General features: G+C 39.8%; 4 non-coding genes across 4 annotated transcripts; 2 read left to right on the top strand and 2 right to left on the bottom strand.

Annotated features, from left to right (window-relative positions):
- The first annotated feature begins 465 nt into the window (after positions 1-465).
- Positions 466-537, top strand: trnap-agg (transfer RNA proline (anticodon AGG)). The gene has a single exon. It is a non-coding gene; the product is annotated as a tRNA-Pro (tRNA).
- Positions 538-1,127: 590 nt separating this feature from the next.
- trnav-aac (transfer RNA valine (anticodon AAC)) lies at positions 1,128-1,200 on the bottom strand. Its single transcript has one exon. It is a non-coding gene; the product is annotated as a tRNA-Val (tRNA).
- Positions 1,201-2,313: 1,113 nt separating this feature from the next.
- Positions 2,314-2,385, top strand: trnap-agg (transfer RNA proline (anticodon AGG)). The gene has a single exon. It is a non-coding gene; the product is annotated as a tRNA-Pro (tRNA).
- An 802-nt stretch (positions 2,386-3,187) lies between these two features.
- trnav-aac (transfer RNA valine (anticodon AAC)) lies at positions 3,188-3,260 on the bottom strand. Its single transcript has one exon. It is a non-coding gene; the product is annotated as a tRNA-Val (tRNA).
- Between the last annotated feature and the right edge of the window lie 10,992 nt (positions 3,261-14,252).

Genomic DNA, 14,252 nt, shown 5'->3' with positions numbered 1-14,252 from the left:
GCTGTTCCAATGTTTTATAGCAGGGGTGTCAAACATGGGCCAAATGCGGCCCACTGAAGGTTCCAATCCGGCCTGTGGGATGAATTAGATAGATAGATAGATAGATAGATAGATAGATAGATAGATAGATAGATAGATAGATAGATAGATAGATAGATAGATAGATAGATAGATAGATAGATAGATAGATAGATAGATAGATAGATAGATAGATAGATAGATCCCAAACTTGAAACAAAATGTTTGCACTTTCTGTGTATATTTTGTTGTATTGATTGTACTCTGTGTTTTTCATGCCAACAGTGTTGATAAAATGAACAAATGCATTCAGTGGCATTCATAATATCTCTTTTTTCACTGGAAAAAAATTGGCGAGTCGAAATTCTGATCAAAAAAGTTAATGTAGAATCCTGCCCGCTACCGTCCTTTGGCTGCCGAAGACAGCTTTAGAAAGCAGTAGTCAGAGGCTCGTTGGTCTAGGGGTACGATTCTTGCTTAGGGTGCAAAATGTCCCGGGTTCAAATCCCGGACGAGCCCACATTGTGGCTTTCATGCACATTTGGACCTATAAACAGTGCAACTGCAAAGCACCTATTTGGATTTTGTCTCAAATGACCCGCTCCCTCCCTCAAAGACCCAGAAACACACACACAACACCTGCTATCAACTCTGAAAGCCAGGGCCACCCCCTCTACGACTGTAACACTAAGCTCATTAACATATGGTGAAAAGGACTTCCACAGGCCACTCCCCCTTCAGGTTTAGAAGTCTGCTTTCCCCCACCAGCACGTAAAACTGATGAAGACCGTTGGATAAGAGACAGAATGTATTGAAAAGAGCAAAACCAGTCTGGTTGACCTTTGAAAATGACCAGGAAGCATCAAAGCAGCAGCTTACTGGTATGTGCAGGTTTATGTGAGTTTCAGCCTCCAGAGCCACTTGGTCTTCCTGCTGACTGGATGCTGTTAAACAAGAGGAAGTGAAGCTGAAGCCATCATATGATGAAAGCTTTGGGCTTGAAGGTCCTGGTCCAGACTTTTTGGAGGGTTCAGTCATTGCAACAACTCAATGTGCTGGATTCAAAGCAATTTTTGGGAGACAGCTACCCATAACAAAAACTGGCCACCTGTTTCCGCCCGGTTTCGAGCCGGGGACTTTTTGTGTGTTAGACAAATGTGATAACCACTACACTACAGAAACTGCAGCACACATTTCCAACCCACAAACATCATGCATACATCAAAACTGTACAGGGAGCGACATACGTAGGTTACAGCTCCTGGGCTTGGCTTGTTGTGGGCTCTTCCACCATTTTTGTTTGTTCTTGAATCTGCAACATTTATTCGTTTGTTGATTCATTCATAACACCCGCTTGAAAAATAAGGGTGGCATTCTAAGCCAGTAGATAGGCCCATGGAGCTGGTCACTATTACATACTTGTGATCTCACAGTGAGTTTTTGAGACCACAGATGACCGGGTTTCTTCCCCTTTAAACATTGACAATATACACATATGTTGGCCTTCCTCAATCAGACAGTTTGGAAACGGTAAACCATCACATTTTGACTGATTTGGGATTCCAGCCCATGTGTCGGCTATTGTTTAGGGCCTCAATTCCTTAACCCCCCCTGTGGTGTTTGCATGGATGCAGCTACATAACAGTTGACATTCAGGTCATCAGACGATAAAACTTATGTTACCTCCTGGCTTGGTCCGGGCTCTCTCTTGGACCCAAGTAAAAACTTAAGTCCAGGGTTGTGCCACATTCACATTGACTCTCCTAACCTTGTTTCCACAATGTTCCCGCTATATCCAAATGGTTTGTTGAAATCTGGGAGGCCAAAACTGACTGACTTTGCCAAGACAGTTTGCAAAAGGCTTGGAAATGGGCTCATTGTGCGCCACAAAGTCCATAAAGGTAGAAGACGTGATGAAGCTGAGGTCAGTACATTCTTCTGTAAGTACTACTTGATGGATTCATTCCAGCTTGTTGTCCAAATAGGTGGTTTCTTCTGGTGGTTGAAAGCCAACAGCGTGCTGAATACCACCAGGATTACTTGACTTGATCCCTGATCATAAACAAGACAAAAGACTTTAACTCCCCGTTGGGGAATTGAACCCCGGGCTTCCACGTGATAGGGGGAGATATTTGTCCCTATACTAACAAGGACAGAGAAGCTAGCAATTTTGTGCCTTTTTTCTTTGTTTCTCTGCTTTTCTTATGGAGCTAAATCCAGGTGTGAAAACCAGGCTCTGACTGCCCACTATGGTCCTTCAGCCGAGGAAGACAGTTTTGGAAATTGTTAGCTGGAGGCTCGTTGGTCTAGGGGTATGATTCTCACTTAGGGTGCAAGAGGTCCCGGGTTCAAATCCTGGACGAGCCCACACTATGGTTTTCAAACTAATTTGGACCTGTAAACAGTGCGACTCCAAAGCACTTGTTTTGATTTTATCTCAAACGACCCACCCCCTCCCTCAATGACCCAGAAACCCACACACAACACCCACTAACCACACTGAAAGCCAGGGCCACCCCCTCTACGACTGTAACACTCGGGGTCATTAACATATGATGAAAACGACTTCCACAGACCACTCCCCCTTCAGGTTTAGAAGTCTGCTTTCCCCCACCAGCACGTAAAACTGATGAAGACCGTTGGATAAGAGACAGAATGGATTCAAAAGAGCAAAACCAGTCCAGTTGACGTTCAGAAACTACCAGGAAGAATCAAAACGGCAGATTACTGGTATGTGCAGGTTTATGTGAGTTTAAGCCTCCAGCACTGAGCCACTTGGTCTTCCTGCTGACTGGATGCTGTTAAACAAGAGGAACTGATGCTTAAGCCATCATATGACAGGGGTGTCCAATCCTGGTCCTCGAGGGCTGGTATCCTGCATGTTTTAGATGTATCCCTCACCCAGTACACCTTATGGTCGTTATCAGGCTTCTGCAGAGCTTGATGATAGGCTTATCAGTTGAATCAGATGTGTTGGAAGAGAGACATCTTAAACATGCAGGATACCAGCCCTCGAGGACCAGGATTGGACACCCCTCATCATATGATGAAAACCATCAGTCTGGTCCTGACTTTTTGTGGGACTCAGTTAATGTAGCAACTCAGTGTGCTAAATTCAAAACAACTGTTGGGAGACAGCTACACATAAGGAATGTATATGTTGACTACTTGTTTCCGCCCGGTTTTGAACCAGGGACCTTTCGTGTGTTAGACAAATGTGATAACCACTACACCACAGAAACCATGGCACACACTCTAGCCCACAAACATCACACAAACATCAAACCTGTATGGTCAGCGACATACGTAGTTTACAGCTCCTGGGCTTGGTGTGTTGTGGGCTAGTCCACCATTTTTGTAAAAACGGCCATTTTGTTTCAATTTACGTCAAACTTGCCACATATATCAAGGCAATTGATATGCTGACTTCAGCACACACATAGACATGATGACATCAGCGTGATCGATGCCAAAATAAGCTACAAAAAGTGCGAGGGGTGGGGTTTGTTGTGCCTGGCATCACTTGTTTTTGTTTGTCTTTGAAAATGCCAGTTAACCTTTTACCAGGCACATGACTATTTTTGGTAATTTCTGCACACATTACAAAGCAATGACAGCAACACTAACTGTAGATAATAAATTGTATGTGTGTGTGCACCATGGGATTCAGAAATAAATACATCTGTAACTTCACTGCTGCCCCATTAAGCATCTGACCAGACACCTGCCAGAGCCCCAGGTCAGTTATATCTTAAAGAAATGAAGTAAATAAACAAAAACAAAGTACATGTGATTTTTCCAGTGTGTCTTGTCTCTTCTGATGTTAGAGGAAAACCAGTGATGCAAAACATGTGTGAGGCTGTAAATGTCATGCCAGCTGAAGGCCACACACTAATTGTATTAAATAAAAGAAAATGGACAAATAAACTGAAAAAAGCCAAGTACTTTATGACCTGTGGGTATTTTCAACAGCATATATTTCTGGTCAAGTCTGAACAATGATGTTTAGAGTGGATGAAAAAATAAAGTGTGAATAACCATTTTCTTTCCCCATGTGTCCCCAGCACGTCACTGTCAAACTGTGAGACCGATGATGTGGGTGTTAAGACATGTCTGGAATGGACTAAAAACCAAAAGTCAGAACTCATGTTTACACTTTTTCAATAAACAGTTTGGAACTGATTAAAATTCAGTGTCACATCTACGCATATAAAAAAGTACACAGCTGAGTAGCAACAAATGAGAAATTTCAATCCTCTAAGCTTATGTTGGCAACTACAGTTTTATTCAAGATAAATAATTCATCATTGTAATGTACAAGTTATAATGAAAAATAGAATTATTATAACTCACAGATACATGGAATGATAAATGCTCATTTCTGGTTGCTTTCTGAACACTGAGTCATCATATTTAATTAAGTTACATAATCAAGGAAGCAGGACTTGGATTTCCAAATTAATCCATCTTGAAACAGGAGCATCAGCAAGGACATGTAACTATGAACTGCTGCATATGAGGGATGTTTTAGCCACTAAAAAATGACCTACCTTCAAAAAAAATCAGTTAAAGTGTATGCTGAGTTTACAGTGTTTCTACCACGTTAACTTACATCGGTCAATTTTCTGATGGGGATGTAAAAGAGGTGGGGGGTAACAGGAGGAAACTCAGAAACTCTTAGGAATACTAGTACAGATAAGTACAGATTTTTCTAGAAAATGTAAAAATATGTGTACTTTATAATCCTTAGACTATGAAAACAGATTTGCAACTTTGTTCTACGTTGCTTCATGGTGTGGCTTTCTTACATTTAGACTGATTTCAACCTAAATTGATGGGTCAACAGTACCCCCAACCAGGCATGACAAACATTGCTACGTAGAAGACATAACAAGATAAATAAATGTTTTTCCACCATCATTAAATACAAATATACATAGATTAACTCTCCAGGCTGTGCCCTTGACCAAAGTACTTATGAAGATCTGGAGTTGTTGAACAAGTAATTTCATAGTGGTTTCTGTCTCAATTTCACAGCAGAATGCACGACAGTATTAAACTGAACTCTGTCAGTGAAGGAGTAGATCTCAAAATAGCTGTCAATCAAATGGGATTTAGCCTTTTGACTGATCCTCCAATCAGCACGTGGAAGCCCAGTGTCCAGCCCAGCCGAGCTCTGCCCACAGCTCCATTCACCCCGAGAAACACCAAGCGTCCGGGGGCGGGACAACATCATGGCATTTATCCAATTACCGTCCAGTTTTGAGGCAATGAAAAAAAACTGTTCCACTCAGTCCCATTGAAGTGCATGGACGCTGAGCGTCTACGGACAAATGCACTGAGCAGAGTTCGAATGAGAAAACAGCGCAACGGGAATGTATGAGAAGTGAACAACATCGAGTCTGTTGATTTGTGATAAAGCTGATTCTGAACGAACTCGTCTGTGAGATGAACGTGTTCTAACACATTTGTAATGAATGAAATGTCAACACAACCGTACATATTTGACTATTTCATTTTCGTAATTTTAGGGGAAGCCGGGCTTCCCTTGCAGTCTATGAGAAATCACCTCTGATTACAATGATATATATTTGCACTGACTTTTAATTTGCCAATGACCTCATGTGGGCCAGTCAGGGTCAGCTATCAGGCCGCATGTGGCCCACAGGCCGTACAATGTCCAGGTCTGGATTAGAGGTATTACAGATACAAGGTGTTCATTAATGAAGTAAGAAGGTGTTTGTGGGAGTTTTTTTTTATTTTTTTATCTAAGGATAAGATGTGCTTGAGTTGAGGGCAATTGTACATGATGCACTCAATCAGCAAATGGAAGTACATGCCAGACACATGTACAGCTCCTCAAGTACTACTGCTGAGGCCACATCATGTTTTAATCATATCAATTTGTCAAGCAGATCAGAAATGCCAAGATCAATAGAGACACCCGGAGAGACGGCGGTGAGCCCACTGACATGTCATTCCACTCAGATCGCATCAACGCTCTCCAACTGATAGAGTTTAATTCCCCCTCTGTTGTAAGCGGAGATATAATCAAGGCAAGTGGTGGCGGTGAAATTACAATATAATTTACGCATATGAGAGTTGTTCCCAACCTTCCTGCTTGTCAGATCTCCTACACCTTAACAGTGCTGTGAATAAATAAGATGTAGCTCAGAGTCTGTCTACGTGACCTTGGCTACTATCGCCAACTTGTCTCCTGACTGCCACCGACGACTCCGAGCTTAATAGACACCGAACAGATACTCTTCTTTATGACCACGAACCCTTACTGATCTGTGGAACGTAATATCAGTAGACCAAATCGGCTGTGAGATAACATATGTGCTGCCTCTGACATTTCTATCTCTCTTCTTTTTTTCCCCCCATGTGCGCATTTGTTTTTCATTCAGTTCACATCATTGAATCTCTACATGAAGCATAAGCATTGGCTTTTCAAGGCGGGTCTCATCTACTCTGAATACGACTTACAAACAGCTGACGCAATCTTTTTTTTTTCCTTTCCTTCAGAGGATGTGTTAAGACCGCCGATCTAATTTTACATCCAGAGCTGACACTTGAATTGATGCAAATTGATGTAAATTAGCTCAGTACGTAAAGATGCTACAGATGTTAAAATGCTTCACCTTGAATGAAATCACTTTCTGTAGAATAAAACCAGGAGGGACATTTTAGAACGAGCTGTAGTCACTGAATCATCAAACACGGTATATTTGTACCAAATGACTCATGATAAAAATAATTTAGACATAAAAATCCTGCAAATCACAGAAAATGTATGAATATATGCTATGCAGTATTTTTGTTGGAGACAGATGGACAGATAATTGATAATCTGGGACAACGGTGATGCTGAAAATGAAAAATCTTGTTAAGTTAATACAGCAGCTAGAATAAATAGGGTTTTAAAATGGGCAGCCTTTCCATTTCAGTTTAACCCTTTCATGCATGAATTATGAAAAAAAGCATCTAGATTTTTTTCAGATTGATTTTATTACTCAAAATTAGGCAAAAGTTGAAATGCATTTTGATTTTTTTCAAATATGGTTTTATTAAGAAGACATTTAACCTCCTGAGACCCAGGACTATACAAGATTAGGCTTTTTTTAATTAAATAATTTCCTATCCAACAGTTTTTTCAGATGCATTTTTTTTCTTTACAATTTTTATGGAATGTCCTTTGCGGCTGACCTTTTTTTTTTTTTTTTTTTTTAATAAAGCTGTGAAACTCTGTGGACAGAAAACCTATAGCTGGGTCTTAGGAGGTTAACTCTGAGATCACAGAGCAGTCCAAATTCTAAGACTAAAACTAAGATGATACTTTTCGTCATTGTATTGCCTAGGGCAGGGGTCAGCAACCCTGGTCCTAGAGAGCCACTATCCTGCATGTTTTAGATGTTCTCCTCTTCCAGCACACCTGGTGGTCATTATTAGTCTTCTGCAGAGCTTGATCATAGGCTTATCATTTGATTCAGGTGTGTTGGAAGAGGGATACATCTAAAACATGCAGGACAGTGGCCCTCTAGGACCAGGGTTGCTGACCCCTGGCCTAGGGCCTTAAAAGACTGCCCCCTGCCTATTTTGGCCATCTGAGTTGTGCAACCCTCAGTGCATCCTGTTAGTAGATAAGCCTCAACATGTTTTTGCATGCACAGTCAAATTTGTGTACATTTTTACATGTGCAAACCCAGGTTTTCATGCATGAGTGAGCAGGGGCAAATTGTGCAATCCAAGTTAAAACTGGTTTGGACAAAGTAGTAGTGGGATTTAAATCCAAACAAAGGTCATGGGAGGGGACAATGGGCATCCATCTTGTTTTCTACAAAACTGCCAGGTTACACCATTAACATTTTGGCCACCATGTCAATTTCATTGCTTTACCCATGGTAGCTGTTCCAGGCTTTCAATGTTAATTCAACGTGTTAACCCTAACCCTAACTTGGCCTGTCCTCAGTGACATTTTCAGGCCTAAACAAAGTGTTAATGCTGTAATCTGGCAATTTTGTGGAGAACAAGATGTACCCTTCCATGACCGTTGATTGGATTTAAATCTCACCGCTACTTCGCACAAACCAGTTTTAACTTGGACTGCTCAGTTTGCCCCTGCTCACTTATGCATGAAAACCTGGGTCTGTAAATTTGGACAAATATCCACCAATCCCCTAATCCCCTACCTACCGACGTCCATCAAAGAAAATTCCAAAAATTATCAAATGTGGAACTAGGGGTAATTTTTCAAAATGAATCTTTTTTTTTTTTTATACACCCTGTACTTTAGCATTTGCTCAGTTTTTAACAGAAAAGTCACACATGTGTTGCTTTAAAAACACACATACCATATCTTACAGTTTATCTTACAGCACTGATGACGACAAGGCTCATGTCTCATAATAGTTTCATCAAATGAAAACAGGCCTTTCAAGATCCCAATTGTTCCACGAGTCTATAGCTTGACATCTCTACCCATTTGTCCCCAGAGATCAGGTCATCGTTCCCTCACCCCCTCAAATGTCATGTCTGCTCCACTGGCTCATCTATTCTGAGGCTGGAGGTGGTTAGAGCCAAAAATGATGTCTGAGACAAAAGCTGACCTTCACTTCTGCAGGGTGCGTAACGTAACCTGCGGCCGATGATGGATGGCAAGCGATTTTGAGGGTTTATTGACATTGGATGTGGCTCATTATGGGACGAAAGGGCAGCATTTGGGCAATCATCCATCCTTGGGCAGATGAAGACTTTGATAATCACCTTTTTGAAATGCCTCACTGGGCTGCAACGCTTTACGGTTCATCCAAGCAACTCTGTGTTTGTGAGTTCTGTATCAGTGTTCATGTGGAGGTTTTAAAGTTAGACTCCCACTAAAGCTATGAAACTATCCATCATATGATTTCATTACCATCATTATGTTTTCTTTATTGAACCCATAAAGACCCAGTGCTACTTTTGTGTCAGTTCCCGAATTAATTTTCTCTTTATTTTAACCTTTCTTAAGTAATTTATCACCATTTATTATGATATTGTGCTCATTATTTGTGCATTTTTTTTTGTGATAATCATGTATTTTCCTGTATTTAACTGACTTATCATGTAGATGTTCATAACAGCTCACACTAAAGTTGAGGGTTATTATATCAAAAACAGAGAAAACTGAAGACGAAATGAGTTTTTCAACAAAATCTATCATTAACCGAACATAAACCCAGTGTGTCCATCCACTGCCATTGATCCAACTCCATGGGTTTTACTGGTGAATTAATGTTGTAGAAGATGACAGTGTTTCCACGGTAACTACAGAGCCTCTGAATTTCCAAATGGGTCATATCTGATGACCATAAAAAGATGACAAACTGCATTTTACACCAATTATTTACGTGTATTGATAGGGTTAATGGATAAACAGGTATTAAACAATTTAGATCAGTAGATGGTTTGTGTCACCGGTGGCTTTCTGGGTTTTTATGGGTTAAATTTTGTGGACAAATACACTGGCCAGCCAAAAAAAGAAAACTGCGCATGCAAAATTTCACTGCACCACCTTTGGTTTTGAGTACAGGAGACATTCATGGTCACACCTTTTTTGCCACATAATGCTTACAATTATGTTCATTATATTTTTTCCATCCATATTTGGATTCATTTTAGATTTTTGATGATGGAGAATCAGACCGCTGCATCAAGTCTTCATTACATCCTAAATTAGAGTGTGGACTTTATGGAGGCTAATCTATGTGTAAAAATTATTGATGCGTGGATTGACACTTGGAATATCGATACCTCCTTAGTCATATTTTTTGCCAAATTGTGATATCTATGTAAGTGGAAGAAGCAGTTTTAGGAGAGTAAAGTTAGACATATCACAATTTGGCCAAAAATATGACTTAGACAATTACGTTATGAAGCTAACAATATTGGCCAAATACCAAGAAGAATAGTTTTTTGATGGAAGAAGAAGAAGAAGAAGAGTGGTGATGACAGATGCGATTTTATTAATGTTGATACTGAAAATGTCTGTCGTAATGTATGTCTATGGTTTTTCACCAACTCACACAGTCACTTTTCGAAAAGTTCCATTTCTGTTAGTTATTCTCTTTAGTTATTCTCCAAATCTCAACACTTCCCCCATGATTTCTAATGGTACTACTTTGTTTTCTCTGTTAGGAGTTGCATCCACAAATTCCCAGAGGAAGGAACAGAACACTCAATCTGTAAATGTATGCATATTTAACATTGACCGAAAGTGGACATTAATGCTTCACATAAAGGCTTTTGAACTGAGCACTGATACTGAGCTGGATGATCCCCGTGTTATAGTATCTATAGTAATACTGGTTCACATGAGATTTACAAATCATTGCACTGGTTTAATTTAGATGGATGGATGGATGGATGGATGGACGGATGAATGGATGGATGGATGGATGGATGGATGGATGGACGGATGGACGGACGGATGAATGTTTGATGGATGGATGGATGGATGGATGGATGATGCTTAATAGATGGATGGATGAAGGATGAATGGACAGAAAGACAGATGGATGGATAGATGGATGTTTGATGGATGGATGGATGTTGGTTGGATAGATGGATGGATGAACGATGGATTGATGAATGGATGGTTGGATGGATGGATGTTGATTAGATGGATGTTGGTTGGATAGATGGATGGATGAAGGATGAATGGACGGACAGATGGATGGATGGACGGATGGACGGATGGATGTTGGTTGGATAGATGGATGGATGAATGATGGATGAATGGATGAATGTTGGTTGGCTAGATGGATGGATGGATGGATGGATGGATGGATGTTGATTAGATAGATGGATGGATGAATGGATGATGGACAGACAGATGGATGGATGGATGGATGTTGATTAGGCAGATGGATGGATGAAGGATGAATGGACAGACAGACAGACGGATGGATGGATGTTTCATGGATGGTTGGATGGATGTTGGTTGGATAGATGGATGGATGAAGGATGAATGGACGGACAGATGAATGGATGGATGGACAGACTGATGGATGATGGATGGATGGATGAAAGAAAGATGGATGGTTTAATGTACATTTTACAGTGTCCTCTCTTTTTTGGAGTGGGGGATTATACACCAATTAGACGAGTCCTGTTTGTGCAGAGGTCCTGACCCACACCAGACCCTCAGGTACCAGTGGAGTCCAGGTCCATCATGTATCCGGTCCTCATCGAGGCTCACTGGACCCAGCTCAGCAGCCTGTGCAGCCTGTGCAGCCTGTGCTCACATTTATTTGCTGATGTCACTTGTAAACACCAGATGAGTTTGTGGTGTGTTTGCTGACACTGTTCACCATTTAACTGCCCACGTTTTCCTCTAAAATCAGACTGTGGCTCAGACGCTCCCTACGCTGGTGTTTGCCTGCGGTCACTTGTGTTCGCCGACAGTTTTATCAGTGTTTTAAAGTGTTTTTCCTCTGACAGCAACTCAAACAAACCCCACCATTCTGTTCAGTGGTGCTTCCATTATTATCCGTTTTGGGATTCTGTGCTTTGTGTGTGTTATAAAATGAAGTGTCATCATTTACTATCTTTAATCCATCAACTGGTATATTCTCTGAATAGAAAGGCTTGTGTTTGGTCGCAGTTAGAGGCTGGTATCCTTTTCTAAATAGTTTGTGACATTTTGTTGTGACCTTTTACTGGAAAAAAAAACATGCCAGAGTCAAAACTGTGACTTCTTTTTTCATAGTCGTTCATTTTGCAAACCACTTAATACTCTGTGGGTCATGGGGGAGAAGCTGGAGCCCATCCCAACTCCAGCTTCACTATTTACCCTCACATCCCTATGGGTAATTTACATCGTCCAATTAGTATATTAACCCTTTCATGCACAAATGATGAGAACCTTAATCAAGATTTTTTTTTTCCTGAGTGTTTTTATTCCTCTTTAGGCATGAAAAAAACAATGCGATTGAAAATTTTCTTATGAAACTTATGAAATTTTCTTATGAGACACAATTTTTCAGCGGTACAGTGATGAGAGAGGGCTTGGGGATCACTGGGTGTTCTAAAGATGTACAAGTATATGGTAAGTGTGTGTAAATGTATGTATAGCGTCTGTTAAGCGTCTTTGAGTACTTAGAAAAGCGCTATATAAAACTGATGTATTATTATTATTATTATTATTATTATTATTATTATTATTATTATTATTATTATTATAGGTGTGTATCTGTGTGTGTATATATGTAGGTGTATATGTGTGTATAGATCTGTGTATGAATATGTATTTACATATATGTGTTATTGTATTATGTGTTTATGTAAATCATATTATATTTGTTCATAATAATATAAAGCCAGAAACCTAATTATTTACTAGTAAGTATCAGTCATATTATGGTATATAGTGTATAGATATGATTAAACAAGGAAGGTTATTATTGTTATTAATTATATAAGGAGAAGGGGTGGGAGTTTGTAAGTTGTACTTCTTCTCACTCCTTTTCGAATATGTATTATATGTCTTATGTTTAAGTGTTTTGTTTATTTATTTTCTTCTGTTTGACATTCATGTTCAAAATAAATACATCAATCAATTAAAAAAAAAAGTTAAAAAATATATATTAAAAAAATAGTAATAATAATAATTTAAAAAAAATTCTTATGAACCTATTTTTCATGAAGTTGCAAAAATATCCACTCAGCTGGACACCATGCGTTTAAGTTTTTGAAGCAAAGAAACATGTATTTACTGATAAATTGCGTGAAAACTATAACTATTACGCTCAGGGGAGATCTACACAATGTTACCAATTCATGCCAGAAAACATATGTAATGTGTTAAAACTTTAAGAAAGATACGTGCAAAAAAAACAAAAATACAAAACCCATGAATATACAAGAGAACAGCTGTAGAATAACTGTCCACTGTAGTGACCTATGCATGAAAGGGTTAACTAATAAAGACCCAGTGCTACTTTTGTGTCAGTTTCCAAATAATGTGTTCTGTATTTTTAACCTTAAGTGATTTATCACCATTTATTGTAATATTACCCTCTGTATTTTCCATTTTTGAGTGAAAATCAGGTGTTTTCCTACGTTTAATTCACTGAGGCATTTGGAACGAGAAAGCAGGGGGGGGTTAGACAGAAATGGGGGGTGTTAGTCTGTATAAGTATCAATATCAAGCAGTATGTTATGTCAGTGGTATTCTGTATGCAGGTACATTGCGGCATTTATTAAGCCCCGCCCTAAGGCCTCTGGTGAACAAATTCTTCCCCCCTGGTGGATTATCTGTGTATTGCATGTATTTAATTGTATACATCAGGTTTTTCAAGAAAATAAATATTACACTGATCATGTAGAGGACTTCAAAACTCATGTATCAAATATGATACATTTGGCGTTATAGGGTTAATTTACCCACGGTGTAATATGAACCTCTGTCTTCATCTGATAGAAAACAGAAACTGCAGGGAAACTCCATCTTCATCACCAGATAAGCCTTTAATTACTACAAAAGACAAACTTCTATTCCAGCTTTCACAGGTGACAACATCACCTATTTCAACCAAAAAAAAAAAAGTAATTGATTTCAAAATGTTTATCTAATCTGCCATCCGGAGTGGATGTACAGTCTACTCTCGTTATACCGCCAACTTCCGTTCACGGCCAAATTGGCGGTATAGCGAAAATGGCGTTACAACGGGTTGCGTCCATAATGTGCATGTCTTTACTATATGATGTCTATGCTGCCTCCGTTAACCCGTTCTAATTGCGTTTCTAAATAAATCTTGATTCTGTTATGTTGTAAGGGATCATTTAAAGTGGGGAAACATTTTAAGCATTATTATACCGTGTCGGGAAATGACACCCCATCATCTTGAGGCTTTGGCTTAATCCCACGTCCTCTTCCCGACATCCTGACCTACTGAGTGTTCTGCGATAAATGAACGGTGGCCGTTCCGTAGACCTACTCGTAGCTTGTCGCGATCAGCGTGTGGCGCGTTTGTTTCAGTGCATTGTTAAAATTTATGTGTACTCGATGGCAATCACGCTGGCGGTATAACGGTCGGGAAATCAATGGTATAAGTGTTGTTTGTGCATGGAACTGGGCTGGCGGATGGCGATAGGCGGAAATGGCGGTATAACGGCGGGCGGTTTAACGAGAGTAGACTGTATTATGTTGTTATCAATACTGCATTGAAATATGAGATATTTATGCTAATGCA

The sequence above is a fragment of the Sphaeramia orbicularis genome, chromosome 22 (assembly GCF_902148855.1).
Source record: "Sphaeramia orbicularis chromosome 22, fSphaOr1.1, whole genome shotgun sequence".
NCBI classification, from domain to species: domain Eukaryota; kingdom Metazoa; phylum Chordata; class Actinopteri; order Kurtiformes; family Apogonidae; genus Sphaeramia; species Sphaeramia orbicularis.
This window is presented reverse-complemented; position numbering and strand designations above follow the sequence as displayed.